This window comes from Triticum urartu, chromosome 7A (assembly GCF_056163025.1).
Source record: "Triticum urartu cultivar PI428250 chromosome 7A, HENAU_Tu73, whole genome shotgun sequence".
NCBI lineage: Eukaryota > Viridiplantae > Streptophyta > Magnoliopsida > Poales > Poaceae > Triticum > Triticum urartu.
The window spans coordinates 736,862,514-736,878,679 of record NC_141879.1 but is presented as its reverse complement, the minus strand read 5'-3'; the positions used below and the strand labels follow the sequence as shown (position 1 = coordinate 736,878,679).

General features: G+C 42.3%; 1 pseudogene across 1 annotated transcript; it reads left to right on the top strand.

Annotated features, from left to right (window-relative positions):
• Positions 1–2,919: 2,919 nt before the first annotated feature.
• LOC125530358 (putative flavin-containing monooxygenase 1) lies at positions 2,920–15,860 on the top strand (annotated as a pseudogene). Its single transcript, XR_015610178.1, has 4 exons — positions 2,920–3,417; positions 14,843–15,080; positions 15,284–15,459; positions 15,576–15,860. The product of XR_015610178.1 is annotated as a putative flavin-containing monooxygenase 1 (transcript).
• Positions 15,861–16,166: the final 306 nt, after the last annotated feature.

Here is a 16,166-nt window from a genome sequence, read left to right as displayed (position 1 = left end):
AAATTGAAAATTTGACTTAATACTGGACTACGGGTCGATTATTAAAAAAAATCAGAATTTTTCAGCAAACAATTATGACGACCAAGAATACCTATTTTCTTTATTAGTAGGTATAGATTTTAGAAATTGTCAGGAACATATTTTGGAAACACGTGAGCATTTTGTAAATATCATGATTTTTGTTAAAGGCTATCGACATTTTAAAAGTTCTGCGATTTTTTTACACTGCATGAACCTTTTTCAGAAAATCATAGACGTTTTCTAGATTTTTTTTCATTTCATATATATATATATAAAAGTAATAAAAAAGATCCTTTTTTAGGGTAAGAAAAAGAACACGCGGTAACGAACCAGCGCTCCCCCCGCGCTGGACCGACGCATCCTAGGCGCCATGCAGTCTCTACATATGGGACCGGCTCATGTAGTTTTTCTCAGCTTCTTCATTCGTTCGTTTTTTCCTTTTCTTTTTCTTTTTCTTTTCTGATATTTTCGAAGATGTTTAAATATATATATATATATATATATATATTTCAAAACCTTTAATTACTTCAAAAAACCTAAAACTGTTCACAGCGAATTTGAAAAATCTTAGCTAGTGTAAAGTTATGTTATACAACATAAAAAAATGTTTGCGTATGTAAAACAAATGTTTCCTACCCTTCAGAAGAATGTACGTGACTTTTTTTAAAAAGTATTTCCTTTTAAGTGTTGATATTATTCAAAAGAATATTCATAATATTTATAAAATGTTCAGAAAATATATGTGACATTTAAAAACACGTTATATAATATAGAAATGTTTGTGTAAGTAGAAGAAATTTTCAGAAGAATGTACATGACATTTAAAAGTTAAATTCACGCATTCCAAAAGGATGTTCATGAATATGTTTGGATTTCAAGTAATGTCAGGCACGGCTTTACTTTTGCCACCCGCACGCACGCAACAGAGAAAAGAAGAAGGATCACGAATCTTGAAGCACAAATCAACGGCTCAAAAAACGACTAACCCTACTTCATTTTTTTCGCTGACTTATATTTTTTTGTTGTCAAAATTCTCATATATTTCCTATCGAGAAAACTTCCAATCTATAGCCATGAAGTTTGTCCTGGCTAGAGTGAGGTAGGGATGATGACGGTGGCGCGCCTTCAGCTCGCTACAGTGTTGTAGTCGTCGCTAGGTGGTCTACGCATATGAATTCTCGTATTGCTATGGTGCTACCACGCTTGGCTTATCCAATAGTTTCCTTCTCTTAAAAAAAATCAATAGGAAACAAAAGGAGGACAAAATAGAAACCCGTCCTCGTGCCCTTGTGTGAACTCATCTAGGGTTCCCTGCCTCTCGCTAACGCCGCCGCCAGTCCGTTGAGACGATGGACTGGCGGCGGCGTTAGTGAGAGGCAGGGAACCCCGGATGAGTTCGAGGCGGACTGGCGGTGGCGCCAGCGAGAGGCAGGAGGGAGGGATCCGTTTTTAGGCGCTTTTCTGAATTTTGTTAGGGTTTATGTCAAGGCGGCGGCTTCTTGAAGATGGAATAAGGTCCTTCCTGTTTAGCCCCCGTTCCGGTGATGTTTCAAGCCTCGTCGGAAGGCGTGTAGAGGTTTGCCTCTAACGGATCTCGTGGGATCCGATTGACATTTGTCTTTGGTGGATCCGATCTTCATTCGTCTACATCTGCGTGTCTGCAGGTTGGATTTTTTCAATTTACATTTCTCTTCATCGGTGGTGATTGCTGTTCTGGTGCGCTGGTCCTGTGGGGCCTTAGCACGACGCCTTCCTGACTGTCTAATACAACAATGTTTGCTTGAATTTGGTGAGGGAGGGGCGATGATGGCGGCGTGCCTTCGGCTTGCTGCAGTGCTTATAGTCGTCGTTAGGTGTTCTACAGACCTGGATGTAAATTTTGTTTCTAGGGGTGTTTCGGTGCCCAGACTCATTTGCACCCGGTTAGATTTTTTTTGTAAAAATATAAAAAAAGACTTAAAAAATTCTAATTTTTTGTATGGTAGACAATTTGATGCATGAGGTCCGCTCCAAATTTCATGTCATTTGGACACCTGAGAAGCTCTCAGCAAAAAAGACAAATCAAGCCAAAACAATACATGAACAGTAAACATTTTTACAGACCCCAAATTTGTCTTTTCTGCTGAGAGCTCCCCAGATGTCCAAATGATTTGAAAATTGGAGCGGACCTCATGCATTAAATTTTCTACTGCACATATTTTTTGATTTTTTTGATTTTTTTTAGTATTTGTTTTGATTTTTGTTATCAACGCGGGTGCAGATGAGCTTGGGTTCAGAGATGGATTTCCGTCTTTGTACTAACTTCATAGTTGATAAATAGATTAGAAGTTTTTCTGGCAAAAACAATAGTCTTCTTCTCTTTGCTATTCGACGGAGCAAACCTTCGGTTGGGGTAGTTAGAGTCAGGGAATGGGAATTGAAGGGGTATGAGATTTCAAATCTATTGATTGATTGGAGGAATTGGGAATTCACAAGAGAAGAGGCATGGGATTTGAGACTCCAACTCCCACTGTTTGATTAACAGGGGAGGGGGTGGGAGTTGAAAGGGAATTGTTTAATTGAGTCAATATTAACCGTTTATCCTAACTTCCCTTGTCTAGTCTCATGTCAATTCCCACGAACCAAACAAGGGAGTATAATTTCAATTCACACATAACTCCTATCACGCACCAAACAGAGGATTGGGAATAAAACGACTTATCCATGTATAATTTCGACCCAACTCCCTACTCTAAACTCCCTTCCTATTCCCTTAATATTGCCAAACACGCTGTAATTACTTGCTGGCTCTGGTAATTGAACACCGGGCGGCCAGGACTGCATGCATCACTTTCACTAGAGTTTTGTGAGGTATCCCCCGCCTTTTTCGTTTTTTTTTGCGGGTGAGGTGTCCTTCGCTTTCTCTCTGTCACCACCTACATAAACACCGTCCACCCCGCTTAGTCAACGGCGCACATACACATACAAATCGACTGATGGGCCTGGAGAAGAAGAGCGTGGCCATCATCGGCGCCGGCGTGAGCGGGCTCGCGGCATGCAAGCACCTGCTGGAGCGCGGGTGCCGGCCGGTGGTCTTCGACGCGGGCGCCACCGTGGGCGGCGTGTGGCCCAATGCCATGGAGGGGACCAGGCTCTAGGCGCCGCGACACATGTAACGGTACTCCGACTTCCTTTCGCCGGACTCCGTGACGGAGATGTTCCCAACCAGCGCCAGGTGGCCGACTACCTCCGCGCCTACGCGCGCCGCTTCGGGGTGCTGGACTGCATCAGGCTCGGCCACCGCGTGACCGGCATGGAGTATGTAGGCGTGGAAGAGGAGGAGGTGGCGGCGAGGCGTTCAGCTCCGGCCACGGGGAGTGGCGCCTCACGGTGGCCGACGCCGAAGGTCTCGTAGAGGTAACGATATGATATACTACTGCGCAAACGTTTCTCCATGCTTAGGATGATGGTATGCAAGTAGATATGAACTTATTTGGTTTCTCTGTGGTCATGGTCTTCAAGAGAGTATTTGACAAAAAACTACCACATTAGGGGTTGCCGTCCCACAGGACTACCATATTCAAAAAAGTGACTGATAACTATAAGAAATTTCTAATTTTGTGACAATTTTTGAAAAATGATCAGTTTAGACAATTTAAACACGTTTATGACATGCAGGACCCACTTGTCAGGGCTGACGTGGCGGCAAAGTCAACTCCGTTTATTTTGACCGTTGAGCCGACCGTTATGACAGGTGGGGCCCACATGTCATTCTTCTTCCTCTCTCTATCTCTCTTCCCTGAACTCTCTATCCCGAGCCACCATGGCCATGCCACTCTCACCAGCGTCGCCGCCGCCAAGCCTACATCGAGCCACCACGGCCATGCCTGTCACCGCCACGCCCAGACTCAGTCTTCCCCTTCCCCCACTCCTGCACTTGCCCAGGTCAGCTCCGATGCGCAGTTGGTCGACCATGGCAATATGAGCGACGCCGGCGAGAATTTCGTCGTGCTGCTGCTGCCGCCTGGACCTCAGTACCTTGGCTGCCGGCGCCGTGCGCGAAGTGTGGTATGGCAAGCTGCCGTACTCCCTGTGCCTCGATGACGAATCGGAGGTTCCACCTTTCTCCCTCCTCCAGGACCCAAACTGCCATCGACGCGTTGTCACTGCCCACCGTGACGCCCAACATCCCGGAGCAGAGCAGCCATCGCAAGGAGCAGCGGCAAGCAACAATGGCAAAGAGCAGCAGACCCGGCAAGGAGCAGCAGCCGCAAGCAGCAGCATCGGGAAAGGAGCAGCGGCGGCGGTGGCAAGCAGCAGGAAGGAGCAGCAGCGGCCACTAGCAGGGAAGGACCAGTAGTGGCAAGCAGTAGCGGGAAGGAGCTGGATGGGCATGGCGTCGCCCGCCGTGGTTGCGGCAACCCTCCTGCCCTACCGCGTCGCGTGCAGCACCTCTAGAACGGGGCTATGCGACACTTGGAGCTTGGCCGCTCTGCACGTAGGAGCTGGCACACCCTCGTCGGCAGGGACCCAATTGCTTTTTCTAAAAAACTAACGTGTGGGCCCCACCTGTCATAACGGTCAGCTTAACGGTCAAAATAAACGGAGTTGACTTTGCCGCCACGTCAGCCCTGATAGGTGGGTCCCGCATGTCATAAACATGTTTAAATTGTCTAAACTGGCCATTTTTCAGAAGTGGTAGTTTTTAGTCATAAAATTAGAAATTTTTGATAGTTATCAGTCACTTTTTTGAATGTGATAGTTCTGTGGGACGGCAACCCTAATATGGTAGTTTTTTGTCAAATACTCTCTTGAAGATCTTCTGACCGCAAAACCCAATCTTGCTGAGCCTTCTTGATTCGAGCTTGCTCTCATAATCATATAGCAATGGGAGTCGAGTGTTGAGGGAAGAAATGTCATGTACGGAATTCTCAATTCTTTCTAGATAAGCATCCACGCGACCATCACCTAACCATTATGTGAATGGCTGTAGTCTTAATCTCTCAAGAGTCAAGATGGTGACTATATATATATTGGTTTGGATGGCGACCTATACTTTCTTTTTAAGGATGGCGACCTATTGTTACCCTTCTCACACGGAAACAAATTATATGAGACCAAGTCTCACGGTTAGCAGGTGAGACCCGTCCTGATGGATGACACGTGGCATTCACAAATCATAAAGCATCTAATCTCTCTCTCTCCCTGATTTTAAGTGAGGGGTGGAGGATGCTTTGTGATTTGTGAATGCCACGTGTCATCTATCAGGATGGGTCTCACGTGAGACCTGGTTTCATAGAATTCTTTTCCTCCTCACACCTACCACACCGTTTTTTGCGGGAGAGTGGGAGTACCATCCTGTTACTTTCACTACTTGCGGGCGCGCCTCTTTTTTTGAGCAGGACCTACGGGCGCGCCTATGTCCGGAAGATGTAGGGCAGGAGCGAGGGACTGGGCCGGCCCAGCTGGCGGGAGGCCACAGCCTTGTTTTTTCTGGTTTTTTCGCTTTTTATTTTCTTGTTTTACTTTTGTATATGCTTCCAAATATGTAGATTACAAAATACACTATACGTAAAATTGTTGAAAAAAATGTTAATACAGCATTTGTAAAATACTAAATGTGTATAGAAAAAATGTTATAAACCTAGTTTTGCATGCCCGAGGTCAACCAAAAAGAAATGTTAATCTAGCATTTCTTATGCTACTGCCTCATCAATAGCAGATTTAGCCCAAGCTCTACCCAAACCTTGCGTGCCTAAGGACAACAGAAAATAATGTTTTTTTGAGAATCACCGAGGGGGGGGGGGGGGGGAGTTCCCCCACCTTGAATATATTACTCAAAAGAGTCACAACAAGCTGTGTTACAGAGTTACATAGGCATAAAACATCGTGCACAGAGGAAAGACCGCCACGAGGAGACGACCTCCTTGTCACCAGTTTTGACAAGCCGGTGAGACCAAAGGTCAATGTCTGAAAGGATTAGTTTACATGTAGAGATAGAACGTCTATCAAGCGATCTGAATATTTTATCAGTCCTCGCCTCCCATATCTTCCACAGGATCGTGAGAAGCACAAAGGACCAGACAGGGCCCTGTGTGACTGATAACCCACAAGTATAGGGGATCGCAACAGTTTTCGATAAGTAAGAGTGTCGAACCCAACGATGAGCTAAAGGCAGAACAAATATTCCCTCAAGTTCTATCGACCACCGATACAACTCTATGCATGCTTGATGTTCGCTTTACCTAGAACAAGTATGAAACTAAAAATACTTTGTAGGTGTTGTTGGATAGGTTTGCAAGATAATAAAGATTACGTAAATAAAAAGTAGGGGCTGTTTAGATAAAGACACAACTAACTTAGTTTTAGTAAAGAACTTTTTGTTACGAGAAAATTATTTGTCCCTAGACAATTGATAACTAGACCGGTAATCATTATTGCAATTTTATTTGAGGGAGAAGCATAAGCTAACATACTTTCTCTACTTGGATCATATGCACTTATGATTGGAACTCTAGCAAGCATCCGCAACTACTAAAGATCATTAAGGTAAAACCCAACCATAGCATTAAAGTATCAAGTCCTCTTTATCCCATACGCAAACAACCTACTTACTCGGGTCTGTGCTTCTGTCACTCACGCCACCCACCATAAGCAAATCATGAACATATTGCAAACCCTACAGCGGGAATCCCTCACGCTTGCGCGACACAGAGAGCACCATAGGACAGCACCAATAATAAAACATGCAACTCAAACCAATCACGATCATCAAATAATCCATAGGACAAAACGGATCTACTCAAGCATCATAGGATAGCCATACATCATTGGAAAATAATATATAGCGTTGAGCACCATTTTTAAGTAGAGATTACATCAGGTAAAAGAGGGGTTACACTGCTGCATAGAGGGGGAAGAGTTGGTGATGATGGTGGTGAAGTTGTTGGTGAAGATTGCGGCGATGATGATGGTCCCCGGCGGCACTCCGGTGCCACCGGAAGCGAGGGGGAGAGAGCCCCCTCCTTCTTCTTCTTCCTTGACCTCCTCCCTAGATGGGAGAAGGGTTTCCCCTCTGGTTCTTGGTCTCCATGGCGTGGGAGGGGCGAGAGCCCCTCCGAGATTGGATCTGTGTCTCTGTCTCTCTCTATTTCCGCGTTCTCAGATTCTACCATTTCACCGTTTCTTATATTCCCGGAGATCCGTAACTCCGATTGGGCTGAAATTTTACACGATCTCTATCCGGATATTATCTTTCTTGCGGGGAAAGAAGGGCACCAACCGCCTTACGGGATGGCCATGAGGGCCCAGGGCGCGCCTGACCCCCTGGGGCGCCCCCTGCCTCGTGGCCCCCTCGGGCATCGTCTCACGTTGATTTTTCTTTCCAAAAATCACATATATTCCAAAAAAGAATCTCCGTCAGTTTTTATCCCGTTTGGACTCCGTTTGATATGGATTTACTGCGAAACGAAAAACATGCAACAAACTGGCACTGGGCACTGGATCAATATGTTAGTCCCCAAAAATAGTATAAAAAGTTGTCAAAAGTATATGAAAGTTTTGCCATGGAACATTCAAAAATTATAGATACGACGGAGACGTATCAGCATCCCCAAGCTTAATTTCTACTCGTCCTCGAGTAGGTAAATGATAAAAAAGATAATTTTTGATGTGGAATGCTTCCTAGCATAATCTTGATCACATATCTAATCATGGCATGAATATTAAGATACGAGTAATTCAAAGCAATAGTGTATCATTTGACATAAAAACAATAATACTTTGAGCCTACTAATAAAGCAATCATGTCTTTTCAAAATAACATGGCCAAAGAAAGTTATCCCTACAAAATCATATAGTCTGGCTATGCTCCATCTTCACCATACAAAATATTCACGTCATGCCAACCCCGATGACAAGCCAAGCAATTCTTTCATACTTTTGACGTTCTCAAACCTTTTCAACTTTCACGCAATACATGAGTGTGACCCATGGACATAGCACTATAGATGGAATAGAATGGTGGTTGTGGAGAAGACAAAAAGGAGAAGATAGTCTCACATTAACTAGGCGTATCAACGGGCTATGGAGATGCCCATCAATAGATATCAATGTGAGTGAGTAGGGATTGCCATGCAACGGATGCACTAAGAGCTATAAGTGTATGAAAGTTCAGACTGAAAACTAAGTGGGTGTGCATCCAACTTGCTTGCTCATGAAGACCTCGGGCATTTGAGGAAGCCCATCATCGGAATATACAAGCCAAGTTCTATAATGAAAATTCCCACTAGTATATGAAAGTGATAACTCAAGAGACTCTCTATATGAAGAACATGGTGCTACTTTGAAGCACAAGTGTGGAAAAAGGATAGTAGCATTGTCCCTTCTCTTTTCTTCTCTCATTATTTTTGGGCCTTTTTATGGCCTTTCTCTCTTTTTTATTTTTTTATTTTATTTTTTCGTCCGGAGTCTCATCCCGACTTGTGGGGGAATCATAGTCTCCATCATCCTTTCCTCACTGGGACAATGCTCTAATAATGATGATCATCACACTTTTATTTACTTACAACTCGATACTAGAATAAAGATATGACTCTATACGAATGCCTCCGGCGGTGTACCGGGATGTGCAATGATCTAGCGTAGCAATGACATCAAAAAACGGACAAGCCATGAAAATATCATGCTAGCTATCTTACGATCATGCAAAGCAACATGACAATGATGCTCAAGTCATGTATATGATGATGATGGAAGTTGCATGGCAATATATCGCGGAATGGCTATGGAAACGCCATGATAGGTAGGTATGGTGGCTGTTTTAAGGAAGGTATATGGTGGGTTTATGGTACCGGCGAAAGTTGCGCGGTACTAGAGAGGCTAGCAATGGTGGAAGGATGAGAGTGCGTATAATCCATGGACTCAACATTAGTCATAAAGAACTCACATACTTATTGCAAAAATTTATTAGTCATCGAAACAAAGTACTACACACATGCTCCTAGGGGGATAGATTGGTAGGAAAATACCATCTCTCGTCCCCGACCGCCACTCATAAGGAAGACAATCAATAAATACCCCATGCTCCGACTTCATTACATAACGGTTCACCATACGTGCATGCTACGGGAATCACCAACCTCAACACAAGTATTTCTACTAATCCACAACTACCCACTAGCATGACTCTAATATCACCATCTTTATATCGCAAAACTATTGCAAGGAATCAAACATATCATATTCAGTGATCTACAAGTTTTATGTAGGATTTTATGACTAACCATGTGAATGACCAGTTCCTGTCATCTCTCTAAATAGATATAAGTGAAGCAAGAGAGTTTAATTCTTTCTACAAAATATATGCCCACGCTCTAACAAATATAAGTGAAGCAAAAGAGCATTCTACAAATGGCGTTTGTCTAAGTAAAGAGAAACAGGCAATCCAAACTTCAAATGATATAAGTGAAGCACATGAAGCATTCTATAAAGCCATACTCAAAAGATATAAGTGAAGTGCATAGAGCAATTCTATAAATCAACCAAGGACTATCTCATACCAGCATGGTGCATAAAAGAAAAGTGCAAACTAAATGCAAAAGACGCTCCAGATTTGCACATATCGCATGAACGAAACGAATCCGAAAACATACCGATACTTGTTGAAGAAAGATGGGATGCCTTCCGGGGCATCCCCAAGCTTAGATGCTTGAGTATCCTTGAATATTTACTTGGGGTGCCTTGGGAATCCCCAAGCTTGAGCTCTTTCCTCTCCTCCTTCTCTTCACATCGAGACCTCCTCGTTCTTCAAACACTTCATCCACACAAAACTCAACAGAAAGCTCGGTAAGATCCGTTAGTATAATAAAGCAAATCACTACTCTAAGTACTGTTGTAAACCAATTCATATTTTGTTTTTTCATTATAGCTACTGTAGTATAACTTTTTCATGGCTTAATCCACTGATATAATTCGATAGTTTCATCAAAACAAGCAAACTATGCATCAAAAACAGAATCTGTCTAAAATAGAACAGTCTTTAATAATCTGAACATTCACCATACTTCTGATACTTGAAAAATTCTGCCAAAATTAGGAAAAATAAATAATTTGTATAGAAAGACAGTTCAAAAAGAATCAGAACCATTTGACGTTTCAGTAAAAAATGTAAAATCGCGCACTACAGCCAAAGTTTCTGTCCTGCACCATACAAACCAACAAGCAAAGTAAACATCCTAAAGGCAAACCTTGGCACATTATTTTTATAATACAATGGAATTCTACAAGGGGATAATTATTTTTGTTGAAAAGTTTCTGTAATTAAGATTCACAAAGTTTCCATGGGCATGAACAAAGTTCAAGGACGTCCCCCACTTTCACAATGCTCGTCTATCTCACTTTCACTTTTCTTTTTGAAAAGTTTAGGGTTCCCCTCTTTATTTTTTTTGTTTCTAAACTATATAAAAGCACTCAACATAAATAAATGACTCTCTAAAACTTCCGGGTTGTCTCCCTGACAGTGCTTTCTTTAAAGCCATTAAGCTAGGCATATAGTGGTCAAGTAATGAATCCACCCGGATCCCAAGGTATATCAAAGCCAATTTTAATTAACAATGATTTGTAATTTAGTAGTGAGCATAAAGTAACATATATCATGCAACAATGAAGTCTCACTCTCTCCCTATGCATCGGCATGTCATAAAAGAATAATTCATGCACACAAAGTAAAGGCCAATGCATAGTATAAACAGTTTCTTGCAATTTTATCGCATTGGAAACATAGAAAGGTGGATATATAGTTCCTCTCTCATAATAATTGCAAGTAGGAGCAGCAAGAACATGCATATTATATTCATCAAAATCATCATGTGTAATAGTAAAATGCAACCCATCAATATAATCCTTAATAAGTGCAAACTTCTCTGATATAGTGTAGTCGGGAGAATTCAAAAAGATAATAGGACTATCATGTGTGGGTGAAATAGCAACAATTTCATGTTTAACATAAGGAACTATGGCAAGTTCATCTCCATGAGCATAATTTATATTGGCATCTTGGCCATAAGCATAGCAAGCATCATCAAAAAGGGATATTTCAAGAGAATCAACATGATCATAACAATCATCATAGCAATCATCCTTCGGTAAGCACGAAGGGAAATTAAACAATGTATGAGTTGAAGAGTTACTCTCATTAGAAGGTGGGCAGGGGTAGCTAATCCGCTCTTCCTCCTTTCGTTCTTCGCTCTCCTCATCATCTTTTTCATCCAATGAGCTCACAGTTTTATCAATTTCTTCTTCCATAGACTCCTGCAAAATATTAGTCTCTTCTTGGACAACGGAGACTTTCTCAATAAACGCATCAATATCGGAATTGTATTCATAATTCTCATAACAGTATTTAAGGATAGCTAAATTTTCAGGTCTGTAGACAGCATCATAAAGATTTTCATATTCTTTGAACTTAGATTCAATTTCATAAGCACCCATAAAAGCAACAAATTCTTCTATTTGTTCCACATCATAGTAGTCATATATACCTCTAGCATAAGAAGCCAAAGTTTCATTATCATTAAATTTGCATAAAAGGGAAGGTGTGGAGCCTTCATCCTAGAGCAACAAGTATAATCATATCTCAAGCATAGTTGCCTAGCATACCATTTCAACATATAAATTTGATCCCATAATAGTTTCCCTTTTTGAGTCAAGCGATAACCCCTAAAGTATTCATGTTGATCCAACGTGTCTCCCATTACCAAATTGAATGGGGTTTTCTCTGGATTATCAAAGTAGTACATAATATCTGTCACATAACGAGCATCGAGGGTTTTAGGAGGTTCCTCATCTCCATGAGCAGCAAGTACACCTAATTTTTTTGGTATTTAGTGTTCCATATCCATAACTAAAGATAAAGAACAACTAAAAACAACAAATAAAAATTACTTAGTGATAAAGCAAACAAGCACACACGAGAATATTCACCCCACGCTATGGCTCCCCGGCAACGGCGCCAGAAAAAGGTCTTGATAACCCACAAGTATAGGGGATCGCAACAGTTTTCGATAAGTAAGAGTGTCGAACCCAACGAGGAGCTAAAGGCAGAACAAATATTCCCTCAAGTTCTATCGACCACCGATACAACTCTACGCACGCTTGATGTTCGCTTTACCTAGAACAAGTATGAAACTAGAAGTACTTTGTAGGTGTTGTTGGATAGGTTTGCAAGATAATAAAGATTACGTAAATAAAAAGTAGGGGCTGTTTAGATAAAGACACAACTAAGTTAGTTTTAGTAAAGATCTTTTTGTTACAAGAAAGTTATTTGTCCCTAGGCAATCGATAACTAGACAGGTAATCATTATTGCAATTTTATTTGAGGGAGAGGCATAAGCTAACATACTTTCTCTACTTGGATCATATGCACTTATGATTGGAACTCTAGCAAGCATCCACAACTACTAAAGATCATTAAGGTAAAACCCAACCATAGCATTAAAGTATCAAGTCCTCTTTATCCCATACGCAAACAACCTACTTACTCAGGTCTGTGCTTCTGTCACTCACTCCATCCACCATAAGCAAATCATGAACATATTGCAAACCCTACAGCGGGAATCCCTCACGCTTGCGCGACACGGAGAGCATCATAGGACAGCACCAATAATAAAACATGCAACTCAAACCAAGCACGATCATCAAATAACCCATAGGACAAAATAAATCTACTCTAACATCATAGGATAGCCATACATCATTGGGAAATAATATATAGCGTTGAGCACCATGTTTAAGTGGAGATTACAGCGGGTAAAAGAGGGGTTACACCACTGCATAGAGGGGGGAAGAGTTGGTGATGATGGCGGTGAAGTTGTTGGTGAAGATTGCGGCGATGATGATGGCCACCGGCGGCACTCCGGTTGCCACCGGAAGCGAGGGGGAGAGAGCCCCCCTCCTTCTTCTTCTTCCTTGACCTCCTCCCTAGATGGGATAAGGGTTTCCCCTCTGGTCCTTGGTCTCCATGGCGTGGGAGGGGCGAGAGCCCCTCCGAGATTGGATCTGTCTCTGTGTCTCTCTTTGTTTCTGCGTTCTCAGATTCTACCCTTTCACCGTTTCTTATATTCCCGGAGATCCGTAACTCCGATTGGGCTGAAATTTTAACACGATCTCTATCCGGATATTAGCTTTCTTGCGGCGAAAGAAGGGCACCAACCGCCTTACGGGGTGTCCACGAGGGCCCAGGGTGCGCCTGACCCCCGGGGCGCGCCCCCCTGCCTCGCGGCCCCCTCAGGCATCGTCTCACATTGATTTTTCTTTCCAAAAATCACATATATTTTAAAAAAAGTCTCTGTTAGTTTTTATCCCTTTTGGACTCCGTTTGATATGAATTTACTCCTAAATAAAAAACATGCAACAAACAGGAACTGGCACTGGGCACTGGATCAATATGTTACTCCCCAAAAATAGTATAAAAAGTTGCCAAAAGTATATGAAAGTTGCAGAATAATGGCATGGAACAATCAAAAATTATAGATACGATGGAGACGTATTAGTGACCGGTGGGAGTTGGGCATCCCAAAGGTCGTCGATGGCAGGGGAGGTCGGTGTGATGCTGAGTCACTGTCATATGCGGGCCGCATATGGGCATGAGATGAAGAGGTGGCTGGCGTCTTCTGGCAGAGCCTGGCATCGCGGGCATACCGGGTCTGTGATGATATGCTTGTGGACGAGGTTGACCCGCGTATTTAGTCTGTCCCAGAAGAGGAGCCATGGGAAGATCTTGATCTTGTTTGGCACTTGCGAGCGCCAAATGAGGGGGGCATTTAAGTCGTTGTCCGGCTCTCATAGAAGAATGACATAGGCTTCTTTGGTGGAGAAGCGGCTGCCCCCCAGAAGAAAGCGTTCGTCCTGTTTCGGCGAAGAAAACATTTTGACTGTCATCAATCCGGTCTTGCAAACGGACATTGTAGAAGGACTGGAATGTGCCTTCCGGCTAAGACTCCCTTGCATGGTAGTACACCTGTGAGCACCTTCTACCCGAAGTGTTTTATTTTCCTTGGAGTATGTAGTTGTCAAAGTTGTTTCCATATGGAGTTTAACTAAAGGCTATCGTGTCTGTCCGACCTGGTTATTTGGCTCCCAAACTGATGGTTAAAGTCCGCGTGGTACGCCCACCGAACTGAGAAGGTCCTGACCTTGTATACCGCCACGCCACAATATCTTCCATGGCCTCCGCCTGGAGAGGAATTTGAATTATTCTTGCAACATCAACCAGTTTAAAGACAAACCTAATAAGGTCTAGATCCCACTGTCCCGTGTGAGGGTCTATAATTTCCTCCACTAGGTGTTATAACACTGTCCCTCCTCTAGGTGTTTTTTTGAGAGAATCACCGGGGAGGAGTCCCTCCACCTGAATATATTACTCAAAGTGGCCATTATGCCAGAGAGTGGTCCGGTCTATCAGGGAAACCAGATCGAAAACCTACCTCCTCTAGGTGTTATAACCTTTCTTGATGCACTAGAAGGAATCCAAGGATCATCCCAAATATTTATTTGCAAGCCCGTTCCAACCCGCCATACACAACCTCTCTTGAAAGTCTGAATTCCAGCCACAATAGTTTGCCAAGTAAACGACGACCCTTTCTTTGGTCCAGCCTTGTATTCCTAATATAGCACCATTGTGCTAACCCTTTTACATGATGCAAAGATGAAAGTGTAAGGGGAATGCTACATATATATGGGTCCACCCTACAAGTGGCCTAGTTATAACTCATATTGGGCCAGGGTGTTACACTAATTAACTTTCTCATGTGATTGTTCATAAACATGTATTCCCTTTCTCTAGGTACACATGGTAGACTTTGTGATTCTTTGTACGGGAAGGTTTAACAATTATCCCAACATACCCAAATTCCCTCCTGGTAGAGGCCCAGAAGCATTTGATGGGAAAGTGATCCACTCCATGGACTACTCCAAAATGGGTAGCGAGAAAGCTAAGGAGATGATCAAGGACAAGTGTGTGACTATTGTTGGGTATGGAAATTCAGCCCTTGACATTGCTAATGAATGTGCAAATATAAATGGTAAAAATATTCAATCCTCAATTAAACAGACCTTGTTTCTCTCGGTTAATGAAATTGAAACATTGGTATGTCCATTTTTCTAAAGCATTCCAATGTACGCATTGCCTATCATGCTTATATAATCTTCATCCTTATAGTTGCCTAGATAAAAATGAAACAGTGCGATTATATTTTTATAACTTTCTATTTTATTTGTTATTTAGGTATGGAGAAACCATGCACAATGGTTGTCCGAACCAAGCAATGGATCATACCAAACTTCTATGCTTGGGGTATTAACATATCAAATTTCTATCTAACTCATTTTGCTGAACTCCTTATTCACAATCCCGGTGAAGGTTTCCTCCTTAGCATATTAGCTACCGTCTTGACTCCATTGGTACTACAACATGTTTTCATTGTATATAATTCATAATCTTAATATTATTAGAAGTGTAAATGGTTTTGTTTTAGACTAGTTTCATACATGTGTACATTTCTTTTGTGCGTGAGAAGAGGTTGATTATTTCAAAGTTTGCTAAGAGCTACTACTCCATTCCAATGAAGAAGCATGACATGGTGCCTGACCATAGCTTTTTTGAGGGGATGGTGGGGTGTATGCTTTCCACTACACCCAAGGATCATTATAAGAATTTATAGGAAGGCAACATAGTTATTAAAAAGTCAAAGACCTTCGGCTTTTGTATATTCAGAACAAACCTCCGGAAGAGAAACGATGTGGTTTCAGTTCATTCATCCTGTCATGGACACTGTCGCGGAAAATATGATCCAGGGACATAATAGATATACATGGCATGAAACTATCAATGTAACGGTACGGATCAAATAAGAAGGTTGCAGGAATCCTCTGCGCAACAGATTATTTGTTTGATGTAATAAGTGTTGCTCCTGAAGAATCGCCAATGCTCCGTAGAAAGACATCGTTGTAGATGAAGATGTCAAAACATTAGAGGTGTTAGTAATCATGATACGATGGCCAAGAGAGTACTAACAGTTAATACTAGTGTAATGATACACACCTGCAAATTAACGAGGAGATTTTTCGAGAATGATATTCCAACTCATCATCACAACTTGAACTGTCAA